Genomic DNA, 14370 nt, shown 5'->3' on the forward strand with positions numbered 1-14370 from the left:
ACCTGCCTCCCCACCCTGCCCTAGTTCTTTTTGCACGATGAAGAGCTTAACCTGACTTCTTGCAACTATGATCTAATTGAAAGGAGAAAGACTAATGGTGCTAGGAGAGACTGAAGCAAACCGGCAGAGGAAAGCAAAGGAGGGGAGGAGGGAGAGGGGAAGGGGAGAAAAGAAGAGAATGAATAAATACTGATGAATTTGAGCCCTGGGTCCATGTGTCCTAGAGGCCAGCTTCACCACTATGCTTTTCCTACTTAGAATATTGGGTCTATAATTCTTCCATTTTGGCTTAAGCTAGTTTGCGTTGGGTCTGGCTAGGACTACAGCAAGGCAAGCTTGCTTGTATGCTCCAGAGAATGAGTGTCCTTAAATTTGTACCCTAGACGCCTCACTGCCTAGTCTTGGCCTGAGTTAAGTTTCAATGACTTGTAACTGAATGAATTCTTGGCTAATAAAAACTCTGCTTATATTTTGTAATTGCAAGTTAGAAACATATTAGTTTCTATTTGATCAACGTATGAGTTGATCAAATTAGCCAAATACATTTAAATATTAATGAGAATATCCTGAAGAACACAGACAACTGGGTCAAAGCCAGTGGATTTCTAGGCTAAGAAAGTAATCTGTAGCCCATTTCACAACTGCCAACCACTGGCTTGGTTATAACAGAAGCTGTGAATTAGAAAACATGATTGTATTGGTTATAACTCGGTCATATATCATTTGTAACCTTCTCAGAGCTCCTGTCACTCTGACTTGTCTTATGGCTGGTAGAATGGACGCTGAGAATTCATTCCTCATTCCTCGGGTAACAGTGCCTAGAACAGTGCTTGTTGCACGGAAGGCACTCAACTGGTATTTGTTGGATTGAACTGAACAGCACCTGATCTCTGGACACGTCTCTCCTCATACACGTCTAATAGCGGGTCACTTCTAGGCTAGTCAGTGTTTTTCCTCCCCTGGCTTCAGTGATTAGCTCAGGGATGGATACGTGACCCAAGGCAGTCCATGAGACTCAGATTCCTGGACTTTTCTTGAAACTAGTGGGAACGAAAAGTCCTCTTCCACTGGGGTTGCAAAGCTATGAGGATGTGGTTCTGGGGATCCCAGTGGCCATTTTATGACCTGGGGAATGACTGTCAAAGAATGGAACTAACAGAGGAATGAGACAGAGAAAGGTGAGTACTAATTACATTGATTTGAGTCCCTGTGGGATGGGGGGGGGCAGCTGTGGCTCACTCTGGGGACATAGACACTGGCAGCAGCCATATTTGAGAGCTTTGGTCACTGCTGCCCACATCTTAGGATCCTCCCTCTAGTTCTTTAGTGCCAAGACCTGACCCCACCCAACAGCCTGTGGGCACCAATGCTGAGGCTCCTCAGGCCAAACAACTAACTGGGCAGGGACACAGCCCCTCCCATCAGCAGACAGGCTGCCTAAAGACCTCCTGAGCCAACAGTCACCTCTAGACACCGCCCCCTAGACAGTCTGCCCGCCAGACACTCTGCCCCCCAGAGGGCCAAGACCCAGCTCCACCCACCAGTGGGCAGGCACAGGCCCTGCCCTCCAGGAAGCCTGCACTAGCCTCTAGACCAGCCTCACCCACCAGGGGGCAGACACTGGACAGTAGAAAACCATGATCCCACAGCCCGTGATACCTACCCTGGGACTAGTTGGGCCCCAGCCCTGCCCACCAGCAGGCCAACGCAAGCTTTGGGACAACCCGGAACCCATACTCAGTTGTGTCAGGAACTGGTCCCCCTCCCGCCAGTGATCTGACACAATCTCTGGGATCCCTGGGCCCTGCGGCCAGACTCCAGGACCCAGCTCTGCCTGCCAGTAGTTTAGCACTAACCCTGGGACCTGGCTTCACCCACCAGTGTGTGGGCAACAGCCCCGGAATCTTTGGAACCCTGACTCCACCCACCGGTGAGGCAGCACTAGCCCTGGGGTCCTCCAGGGTCCTGCAGCCAGGTTCCTCATGACCAGGCCCCACTAACCGGCAGCCAGCAGCATCTGTACAAGGCAGGGCTTGGCAACCAGCAGGGCTACGGGCCAACCAAGCCTACCAGACTGTCCACACAGTCAGCCCTCCACAAAAGAAGGACCCATGCAGCCCTCTCAGGGGGAACCCCTAGAGCATGTAGCTTGGGTGATGAGAGGGACACACAGGACATCTCCTACAAAGGGCCACTTCTCCAAAGTCGAGAGACATAACTAACCTACCACATACGTAAAAATACAAATAGCAACTTAGACAAAATGAGGTGACAGAGGAATATGTTCCAGACAAAGGAACAAGATAAAACCCCAGAAGAAGGACTAAGTGAAGTGGAGATAGGCAACCTACCTGAGAAAGAGTTCAGAGTAATGATCATAAAGATGGTCAAAGAACTTGGGAGGACAATGGATGCACAAAGCGAGAAGTTAGAAGTTTTAAACAAAGAGTTAGAAAATATACAGAACAACCAGAAATGAAGAATATAGTAACTGAAGATTACACTAGAAGGAATCGACAGACTAAATGATATAGAGGAACAGGTCAGTGAGCTGGAAGACAGAGTTGGGGAAATCACTGTCACTGAACAGAAAAAAGAAAAAAGAATGAAATGAGGACAGTTTAAGAGACCTCTGGGACATCAAATGCACTAATATTTGCATTATAGGGATCCCAGAAGGAGAAGAGAGAGAGAAAGGGCCTGAGAACATATTTGAAGATATAACAGTGGAAAACTTCCCTAACCTGGGAAAGGAAACAGTCACCCAAGTCCAGGAAGCACAGAGAGTTCCATACAGGATTAACCCCAAAAGGAGCACACACCAAGACACACTGTAATAAAAATGACAAAAGTTAAAGATAAAGAGAGACTATTAAAAGCAGCAAAGAAAAAGCAATGAATAACATACAAGGGAACTCCCATAAGACTATCAGCTGACTTTCAGAAATTCTGCAGGCCAGAGGGAGTGGGACAACATCTTTAAAGTGATTTGAGTCCCTGCATCCAGGCAACCCTGAGCTTTTCACTCATTTGAACAAACATATTCTATTTCTTCTTAACTGTATTAGATTTGGGTTTTTGCACTTGTCTCTGAAAGAGCCCTCATTAATGCAGTTAGTTTTTAAAATCTGTTCGTTTTTAAGATGCCCTTGGTGGTGGTACTTACCAATGCCAGTTCACTGGGATTACACAATGAGGTTTACTATCTCAGTGACAAGAAGTTCAGAGATGGAGTGCCTTCAGGCACAGTTTGATTAAAGCCCTGGCTTCACTTCTCTATGATTCTCTTAGCCTTGCCCTTCTCCACGTATTGGTCTTGGTGGCAGCAAGATGGCTTTGACAGTTGCATTACCTCCAGATGTATTTGTCAGAGGAAGAAAAGGGACCATGTCTTTGCTTCTTAAGAGAGGATTTCCCCGGGGGCTTCCCTGGTGGCGCAGTGGTTGAGAGTCCGCCTGCCAATGCAGGGCACACGGGTTCATGCCCCGGACCGGGAAGATCCCACATGCAGCGGAGCGGCTAGGCCCGTGAGCCATGGCCGCTGAGCCTGCGCATCCGGAGCCTGTGCTTCGCAACGGGAGAGGCCACAACAGTGAGAGGTCCGCGTACCGCAAAAAAAAAAAAGAAAAAAAAAAGAGAGGACTTCCCCGAAGTCCCTCAGCAGACCTTCCATCCAGCTCATTGGTCAGAACTGGATCACATGCTCATTCCCAAGCCAATCCCTGGCAAGGGCAATGGGACCACCATGATTGGCTGGGGCTGAGGCCAAAGGTTCGCCTCCCTGCAGCACAGGGTCCCACAGCAGGTCCTACATTTACCCCTTCCTCTCCAGCATCTACAGTCTGTTTTCTTTTCGAGTTCCACCCTATCTGTCCACACAGAGACAACTCCCTCCCATCTTAAGGAAAAGCTCTTCATTCGACCTTGCACCCTTTCTAGCCACCATGTTTCTCTCCTGACTTCCATGAAAATTAGGTGGGCTCATGGTTGACAGAACTCAAAGGAAGTTACTGAGGTGTACAGAAGGGCTCTATATTCAGCGTCTTCCTCAAAATGGACAGAGGCTCAAGAAGGTAGAACCAGGGCCGAGGAGGTGGAGTGTCAGAGATACAAGATGGCAGTAGACTCCCTGTGAGGTGATGACTTCTCCACCAGGGGAACTATTCAAGCAAAGGCTGGATGACCCTCTCTGGGTCAATGTAGAGAGCTTCTCCTATTGGGAGTGAGTTTGGATTGAGTCTGTTCATTCATTCATTTATTTATTTATTCAACAAATATTTATTGAGCACATACTGTATGCCAGGTACTGGGCTAAATACTGAGGATGCAGCAGTTAACAAGACAGAAACACTCCTGGGGTCACTGAGCTTAGGGGTTAGCAGGGGAGATGGACCTTAAGTGAATAATTATACACATAAAAATATAGTTACAGGTATTGTAGGATGACCCTCAAAGTCCCTTCGAATCAAAGATTTATGATTTTTACGTATAATGCTTAGCTCAGTGCCTGGCACATAGTAGGTGTTCAGTAAGTGTTAACTACTGTAGGTATTCCCTAACCTTGGAGCCTACGGCAATGTTTCCTCCTCTGAACCTCTGTATTATTTATGTCTGAGTGGTACTCATTTGCCATTCAGACATACTTTTATTATTAAACTTTGAATTTGTTTATCTGGTGACTACAGTAAACATTTTTTCCCCCAGAAACTATAATATTAACCTACTAAATGATGCTGAACAGATTCAACTGGTTAAAAAAGAATTGTTCACATTCATCCACTTCCTTGCCTATCTTTTGCAAGCCAAGAACACAAATAATAATTAAAAGGAGAAGAATTCCTAATATATCTACAGCACTTTCCGGCACATCAGCTTATCTGGGCCGACAGCAGTCCTGTGCAGAGCGCAGGAATATTATCCCCCCCTTCCAGCTGAGAAAACTAAGGCTTAGAATATCAGTTTTCCGGTACCTGGGGAGGAGAGTGCTGCTTCTTCCAGTTCTCAAGCAGCTTGAATAGAATCCCTGCTAAAAGACACCTGGGGAATCATCTACTTCTCTCTTCCCACTTTACAGATGAGAAACTGAGACTCAGGAAGGTGCTGGGACTTGACAGTAATCACGTGGCTAGTAAATGGCAGAGCTGATGTAGGACTCAGGACAGCTGACTGCCAAGCCTGTCCTAATTCACTCTTTCCTAATACACAGCGTGCTGGTCCTTCCCACTGACCAACAGGTGCTGTTAATAATTAAGGGTGGGGTGGGAGGGAGGGAGACGCAAGAGGGAACAGATATGGGAACATATGTGTATGTATAACTGATTCATTTTGTTATAAAGCAGAAACTAACACATCATTGTAAAGCAATTATACTCCAATAAAGATGTTAAAAAAATAATAATAATTAAGGGTGGGTGGGGGATGGGGGATGGGGGTGGGGAGAGGGGTGGGAGTGAGGGGAGGGGGAGGGAGGGGGTCCCGCATTTCCCAGGTGAGGCTGGAGGTAAAGGTAGTCACAGGGCTTGAGGCTTACCTGGGTCCCTGATACAGCTCAGTGTGGAGCCACAGTCAGCCTCAGGGCTCCGCTTACATCTCCAGCCCGCGCCGTTCCTTCATCTCCCTTTCCTAGGCCCTGGGCCCTTCTCCCTTGCTGTTTGCCTTCTACATCCTGTGCTCTTGGCGCCCCCTTGTGGCTAAAAGTATCCACTGCCGCCTTGACTGCACCTGTTCCCGGGAAAATCCGAGAGATCATGAAATGTGGAGATGAAGGGCCCTTAGAGATAATTTTACAAATTGTTTCCATTTTTCTTGGTGGAATCCTGCCTTCCAGACTAGTTTCCCAAATGTATTGTTATTGACTAACTCTCTGAATAGGAATAACGTGTGTGGTTCAGGGTAGGAAATGACTCCCATCAATCACCAAGTTGTTTGTAGCGCCAAACAACCTGAACGAGATAAAAGGCGGTAGTTTTAGTGCGTAAGCATGTAGCTCTGGAGAAAGATGAAGCTGGGTAAACTCTGCCACTTCACCTCACCGAACCTCAGTTTCCGCATCTGTAAAATGGGGATAAAAATAATACCTAACTACTTCGTAGGGAGATGGGAGAATGGCATGGAAAGCACAGTGCCTGGAACACCATATACAAAAATTAACTTGTGTGATATATAGGAAAGTGGTTAAGATACCAGATCCTAAGAGATCTCATCACATGGAGAATTTTTTTCTTCTATTTTTAGTATCTATATGAGATGATGGATGTTAACTAAACATATTGTGGTAATCATTTCACAATATATGTAAATAAAATCATCATGCTGTACATCTTAAACTTACACACTGATGGATGTCAATTATTTCTCAATAAAACTGAAAAAACTTAACTCAAAATGGACCACAGACCTAAATATAAAACATAAAACTATCAAACTTTTAGGAGAAAACATAGGTGAAAAATCATTGTGATTTTAGGTTAAGCAAAGATTTCTTAAATGCAACACCAAAAGCATGATCCATAAAAGAAAAACCCCGATAAACTGGACTTCATAAGAATCAATAACTTCTGCTATTCAAAAGACAATTAAAGAGAATGAGAAGTCAAGCCACGATATTGAAGAAAATATTTGCAAATCACATATTTTGTAAAGGACTTGTATCCAAAATATACAAAGAACCCTCAATAATTAGAAAACAACTCAATTAAAAAGTGGGGAGGGCTTCCCTGGTGGCGCAGTGGTTGAGAGTCCGCCTGCCGATGCAGGAGACACGGGTTCGTGCCCCGGTCCGGGAAGATCCCACGTGCCGCGGAGCGGCTGGGCCCGTGAGCCATGGCCGCTGAGCCTGCGCGTCCGGAGCCTGTACTCCGCGGTGGGAGAGGCCACAGTAGTGAGAGGCCCGTGTACGGCAAAAAAAAAAAAAAAAAAAAAAAAAAAAAAAATTCCTGGGAGATAAAAATAGAATCTGAGCAATGAAATAAAGTCTAACCTTTAAAAAAAAATAGTGGGAAAAAGATTTGAGCAGATACTTCACTCACAAAGATATGTGGGTGGCAAGTAAGCACATAAAAGATGTTTGACATCATTAGTCATTAGAGAAATGTTTAAAATCAAAAGAGTGATTATACCAAATGTTGCTGAGGATGTGAAGGGCTTGGGATTCTCATATACTGGTGGGAACGTAAAACAGTGCAACCATTTGGGGAACTTCTGGGCAGTTTCTTAAGAAGTTACACACCTGCCATATGGCCCAGCCATTCCTGTCCTAGGAATTTACCCAAGAGAAGTGAGAGCATTTGTCCATACAAAGACTTAAACATGCGTGTTCAAAGCAGCTTTATTTGTAATAGTTAAAACCTGGAAACAACCCAAATGTCCATTAACAGGTCAATGAATAAACAAATTGTGATGCATTCATATAATGGAAAATTACTCAGCAATAAAAAAGGAATGAACTATTAGTGATACACACAACTATATGGATAAATGTCAAAATAATTATTCTGAGTGAAAGAAGCCAGAGAAGAGAGAGTACATACCATGTGATTCTATTTATATGAACTTTTAGAAAATGAAAACTAACTTACAGTGATAGAAAGCAGATCTGTGGTCACCTGGGGATGAGGTGGAGTTTAAATCATTATAAAAAGAAAAAGGTCTCCCTGATACCCTGCATGATGTCAGGGGGCATGTCCAGCATAGTATCCCTGGGTCCTACCATATCTGGGAGAGTACATTGGATGGGTTAAATGCTCATTAAAAATATGCTGACATTCGATAATTCCTAATAATTATTATGTTAGGGGCTCTCCCAAGGGAAAGCTCTGTAAGGAAAGTGAGTGATAACCTGATGTGATTGTCAACACTTTTTCTATTTTTTATTTCCTTTGGCACACCTGTGTGACAACATCAGTGCAGGATGCCTGCTTTCATATTTATTCATTTTATTTATTTATTTTTGGCTGTGTTGAGTCTTAGTTGCGGCACGCGGGGTCTTCGTTGAGGCATGCGGGATCTTTCATTGCAGCTTGGGGGCTCTCTCGCGAGCTCAGTAGTTGCAGCGCACGGGCTTAGTTGCCCCCGGCATGTGGGATCTTAGTTCCGCGACCAGGGGTCGAACCCGCATCCCCTGCATTTGAAGGCGGATTCTTTACCACTGGACCACCAGGGAAGTCCCAGCCTGCTTTCAAATCTATCAGGTGCCTGGACCCTGCCAAGTGTCTCACTGGAATGGACAGCCTATGAGGGCATTTACCCAGTGACTCATAGGGAAACCAACAGCCTAAGTTTGGAACTCAGTGCTTCCAGTGGTGATGTCCTTAGTAACCCCATCTCTCCCAGGACTGCTCCCCCTAGATTCTCTGCCTGGTACCTTAGGAACTTACCTCACTTTCTCTAAGTCAGAGGCTTAACTTGTGATTAAGTGAGGAGAGCCATTCGGAGCTGAGAATGGTTCCCTAGGGATATCTGGCTGTGGCCGAAATTGCCCATCTTTCATCACTCCTACCAAGGTCCACGTGATGTAAATTTCAAAATATCCCAATAGGATCAAGCTCAGCCTGGCTGATGAAGGATTTCAGCCTTTGGCCAGGAAAAAAAAAAAAAAAAGGCAGGGTTATTTAAAACCAAACTGCTTTAAGAATGACAATCTTTTATGGAAAACAAACTTATGGTTAGCAAAGGGGAAAGGAGGGGGAGGGATAAATTAGGAATTTAGTATTAACAGATACACACTACTATATATAAAATAGATAAACAACGAGGACCTACTGCATAGCCCAGGGAACTACATTCAATATCTTGTAATAACCTATAATGGCAACGAATCTGAAAAAGTATCGATACATATGTAACTGAATAGATATAAGAATAGATATATATGTATAACTGAATCACTTTGCTGTACACCTGAAACATTGTAAACCAACTATAATTCAATTTAAAAAATCTGATGTTGGAAACCCCTCCCCCCAAAAAGAATGATGGTCTTTTTTTTTTGCGGTACGCGGGCCTCTCACTGCTGTGGCCTCTCCCACTGCGGAGCACAGGCTCCGGACGCGCAGGCTCAGCGGCCATGGCTCACGGGCCCAGCCGCTCTGTGGCATGTGGGATCTTCCCGGACCGGGGCACGAACCCATGTCCCCTGCATCGGCAGGCGGACTCTCAACCACTGCGCCACCAGGGAAGCCCGGTCTTTTTTTTTTTAAACATCTTTATTGGGGTGTAATTGCTTTATAATGTTGTGTTAGTTTTTGCTGTATAACAAAGTGAATCAGCTATACATATATATATATCCCCATATCAGAATGATGGTCTTTTAATGAGCTCCCAAGGAACTTGTAAAAGGGTCTGAAGAATAAAACAAGAAATACCACTGATACCACAGATATACAAAAAATCATAAGAGAATACTATGAACAGTTATATACCAACAAATTGGACAACCTAGAAGAAATGGAAAAATTTCTAGAAACATACAACCTGCCAAGACTGAGTCAAGAAGAAATAGACAACTGGACAGACTGATCACTAGAAGTGAAATTGAATTTGTAATTTTAATAACTCCCAGCAAACAAAAGTCCAGGACCAGATGGCTTCACAGGGGAATTCTACCAAACATATAAAGAACTAACATCTATCCTTTTTAAACTATTCCAAAAAACTGAAGAGAAGGGAACACTCTCAAATTCATTTTACAAGGCCACAATCACCCTGATACCAAAACCAGACAAAGACACCACCAAAAAAGAAAATTACAGGCCAATAACTTTGATGAATATAGATGCAGAAATCCTCAACAGAATCTTAGCAAAACAAATCCAACAATACTTAAAAAGGGTCATACACCATGATCAAGCTGGATTTATTCTAGGGTCACAAGGATGGTTCAACATTCGCAAATCAATCAATGTGATACACCACATTAACAAAAGGAAGGATAAAAATCACATGATCATCTCAATAGACGCAGAAAAAGCATCTGACAAAATTCAACGTTCATTCATGATAAAAACTCTCATCAAAGTGGGTACAGAGGGAACATATCTCAACATAATAAAAGCCATTTATGACAAACGCACAGCAACGCAATACTCAATGGGGAAAAGCTGAAAGCTTTCCTGCTAAATTCAGGAACAAGACAAGGATGCCTACTCTTGCCACTTCTATTTAACACAGTATTGGAAGTCCTAGCCACAGCAATCAGAGAAGGAAAAGAAATTAAAGGTATCCAAACTGGAGGGGAAGAGGTAAAACTGTCACTATTTGCAGATGACATGATACTTTATATAGATAAGTCTAAAGCCTTCACCCAAAAGCTATTAGAACTAATAAATGAAGCAAGGTTCAGGATACAAGATTAACGTACAGAAATATGTTTCATTTCTACACACTAATAAATAATGAAAATCAGAAGGAGAAAGTAAAAAAAAATTCTGTTTAAAATCACATGGAAAAGAATAAAATACCTAGGAATAAACTTAACAGAGGAGGTGAAAGACCTACACGCTGGAAACTATGAAACACTGATGAAGGAAATTGAAGATGATACAAAGACATGGAAAGATATCTGTGCTCTTGGATTGAAAGAATTAATATTGTTAAAATGGTCATACTGCTCGAAACAATCTATAGATTTAATGCAATCCCTATCAAAATACCCATGACATTTTTCACAGAACATATAATCCTAAAATTCATATAGAACCACAAAAGACCCCAAATTGCCAAAGCAATCTTTAGAAAAAAAAAAACAAAGTTGGAGTTATAGCCCTTACAGGCTTCAGACTATACTACAAAGCTACAGTAATCAAAACAGTGTGGCACTGGCACAAAAACAGACACATAGACCATTGGAACAGAATAGAGAGCCCAGAAATAAACCCATGCACCTATGGTCAATTAATCTACAACAAAGGAGGCAAGAATATACAATGAAGAATAGATGGTCTCTTTAACAAATGGGAAAACTGGACAGCCAAATATAAAACAATTACATTAGAACATTCCCCAATACCATATACAAAAATAAACTCAAAATGGTTTAAAGACCTAAATATAAGAACAAGAACCATAAAACCCTTAGAAGAGAACAAAGGCAGAACACTCTATGACATAAATTGTGGCAATATTTTCTTGGATCAGTCTCCTAAGGCAACAGAAATAAAAGCAAAAATTAACAGATGGGACCTAATTAAACTTAAAAGCTTTTGCACAACAAAGAAAATCACTGACAAAACGAAAAGACAAACTATGGAATAGGAAAAAATATTTTCAGATGATGTGACTGACAAGGGGCTAATATCCAAAATATACAAACAGCTCATACAACAATATCAAAATACAATATCAAAAAAACAAATAACCCAATCAAAAAAATGAGTAGAAGACCTGCATAGGCATTTTTCTGAAGAAGACATACAGATGGCTAACAGGCACAGGAAAAGATGCTTAACATCACTAATTATTAGAGAAATGCAACTCAAAACAACAATGAGATATCACCTCACACCTGTCAGAATGACTATCATTAAAAAGTCTACAAATAACAAATGTTGGAGAGGGTGTGGAGAAAAGGGAACTCTTGTACACTGTTGGTGGGAATGTAAACTGGTGCAGCCACTGTGGAAAACAATATGGAAATTCTTCAGAAAACTAAAAATAAACTTACCATATGATCCAGCAATTCCACTCCTGGGTATATATCCAGAAAAACAAAAACACTAATTTGAAAAGATACATGCACCTCAGTGTTCATAGCAGCACTATTTACAATGGCCAAGACATGGAAGCAACCCAAGTGCCTATCAACAGACAATTGGATTAAGAAGCTGAGATACATATATATATATATATATATATATATATATATATGAATATTATGCAGCCATAAAAAAGAATTAATACTGCCATTTGCAGCAAGGTGGATAGATCTAGAGAATATTACTCTTAGTGAAATAAGTCAGAGAAAGAAAAATACTGTATGATATCATTTATATGTGGAATCTAAAAAATAATACAAATTAATGTACATACAAAACAGAAACAGACTCACAGACATACAAAATAAACTTGTGGTTACCAAAGGGGAGAGGGAAGTCGGGAGGGACAAAATAGGGGTATGTGATTAACTGATACAAACCACTATGTATGAAATAGAAAAGCAACAAGGATATACTGTAAGCACAGGGAATTATAACCATTATCTTGCAATGGATATACTTAATCCCTAGCAATCCCTTGCAATAACCTATAATGGAGTAAAATCTGCAAAAATACTGAATCACTATACTGTACACCTGAAACTAACATAATATTGTAAATCAACCACACTTCAATTATTAAAAAAAAGAAACAATGTTTCATTTAAGAATGACTTTTAAAAAATGAGCTCCCAAGGAACCCCCTGGAGAATATAACAAAAGTCCCCAAATAGTCAGAAACCTGTAAACAAGGACCCCTAGCAGTGGAGACTCTCCATTGGTTTTCAATTTTACAGCCTTTTTTTGTGTGTGCGCTTTTCTTTGCTGTGATCTAAGAATACAAGAATTTCGAAGATTGGGACTGACATAGGTACACTAATATGTATAAAATGGATAACTAATAAGAACCTGTATATAAAAAAAAGAATTTCGATGATTAAAAAACAAACAAACAGGTTAGATCATGCCCTGCGGGTTCTCAAACAGCTTTACTAGATCCCATCCTCAAAATGATGAAGTTAAAATGGTTTGGCAATTAGCGACCTACAGGATGTGGTCCCAACTTCCTTTTCAATTACTTGCTCCATGCTCTCTGTCATATGCCCTTGGCTCAGACTGTATCAGCCAACTCTTGATAGCTTTGCACTTTGCTCATCTTGCTCCCTCTCCATGAAAAGTCTTTTCCACTCCCATCCTGTCACTCTACCCACCATTCTATTTACAGAACTCAAATTCCTTCCCTCATGAGGAGAGTAAGCTGCATCCCTCTACCGGAGGCCTTTGTTGCCCTAATTCCATTGGACCTGGGATAATAGATAACTCTGCCTGGGTCTGTTTCTCTACAGACCCTAAACAGCCAAGGGGCAGAGCCTGGCTGTATACGGTTGTGTCTCCTAGTGTCCAGCCCAGAGCCTTGGATGCAGGAGGTCGTTGATTATGGAGTGACTGGTGTGTTCATCTTCCTCTTTTTAAAATTCAAGTTTTATTAATTTGAAACATGCCATGCATTCACATTAAAAAAGTACAAAAGAGTGAAGAGTCACTCTGTTCTCTAGCCACCTAATTCCTTCTTATGGAAACAACCAATATTATTTTATTTGTACGTATATATTCTCCTTCCTTTCTGGAATCAATGAGATCACACTCAAACAGTTTACAGTTTGCTATTTCACTTTGCTATACTCATATACACATGTATTAAAATTTTGTTTAACCAACTGACTATTGAAAATATTTAGTTTGTTTTCATTCTGTTGTTATTAAGAACAGTGGCACAGTGGTTGAGAGTCCGCCTGCCGATGCAGGGGACACGGGTTCGTGCCCCGGTCCAGGAAGATCCCACATGCAGCAGAGCGGCTAGGCCCGTGAGCCATGGCCACTGAGCCTGCGCGTCCAGAGCCTGTGCTCCGTAAGGGAGAGGCCACAAGAGTGAGAGGCCCGCGTACCACAAAAAAAACAAAAACAAAAAAACCCACAACCCCCCCCCCCCAAACAATGCTGCAATTTATACTGTATATTTGTTATGTTCACATGTGTGAGTATTTACACAGGAAGAATTTCTAGAGTGGAAATGTTCAGTCAGTGGGTGTGGGCACTTTTAATCTTGATCAGCATTGCCTAATGGTTCTCCATAAAGGAGTCTCTGTCCCCACACCTTTGCCAACACAATGTGTTATCAAACTTTTGACAAATTTTATTAAAAAAAATAAAGTTAGATCTTATTGTAAGTGTGTGTGTGTGTAACAAATTCATGATCATCCCTTGGGTTGAAAATCATCAAAGGCATGTGGTGGTCTTGACAATCTGGAGATTCTAACCCTATGTTCATAGAGTGTAATTCTTATTTGACTCCTAGCATAATTAAGGAATGGGGTAGGAAAACGTCATGGATAGCCAGCTGCTTTAATAAAGAGATTTTACTTTTTTAGAGCAATTTACAGCTTTTAGACGCATTTTACATACATTGATTTTGGCCATTGGGTACATTCCTGTATTTTCAATTTAAAGCAGAACCTGGACACAGCTGAATGAACACATGCTTTGCAGGTTGATGTTTTGGATAAAATTTTGAAGTATCTCTTGATTATTTTATGAAGGAGATCAGAAAACAGTTTGAAATCTGCTCTATAGATGTGTTGTGAGGATTAAGTGGTATGATGTTCGTAAAACTTTTTGTCAC

At 41.9% G+C, this 14370-nt stretch overlaps 1 long non-coding RNA gene across 1 annotated transcript in view; it reads right to left on the minus strand.

The window, feature by feature from the left end:
• Positions 1-14370, minus strand: part of LOC132598311 (uncharacterized) — a 30227-nt gene that overhangs the window by 15243 nt on the left and 614 nt on the right. The window contains exons 2-3 of the long non-coding RNA XR_009566340.1: positions 8376-8571; positions 5531-5721 (exon numbers count right to left, since the gene is read on the minus strand). This is a non-coding gene — a long non-coding RNA (uncharacterized lncRNA). The remainder of the gene's footprint in view (positions 1-5530; positions 5722-8375; positions 8572-14370) is intronic.

The sequence above is a fragment of the Globicephala melas genome, chromosome 1 (genome assembly GCF_963455315.2).
Source record: "Globicephala melas chromosome 1, mGloMel1.2, whole genome shotgun sequence".
Lineage (NCBI taxonomy): Eukaryota > Metazoa > Chordata > Mammalia > Artiodactyla > Delphinidae > Globicephala > Globicephala melas.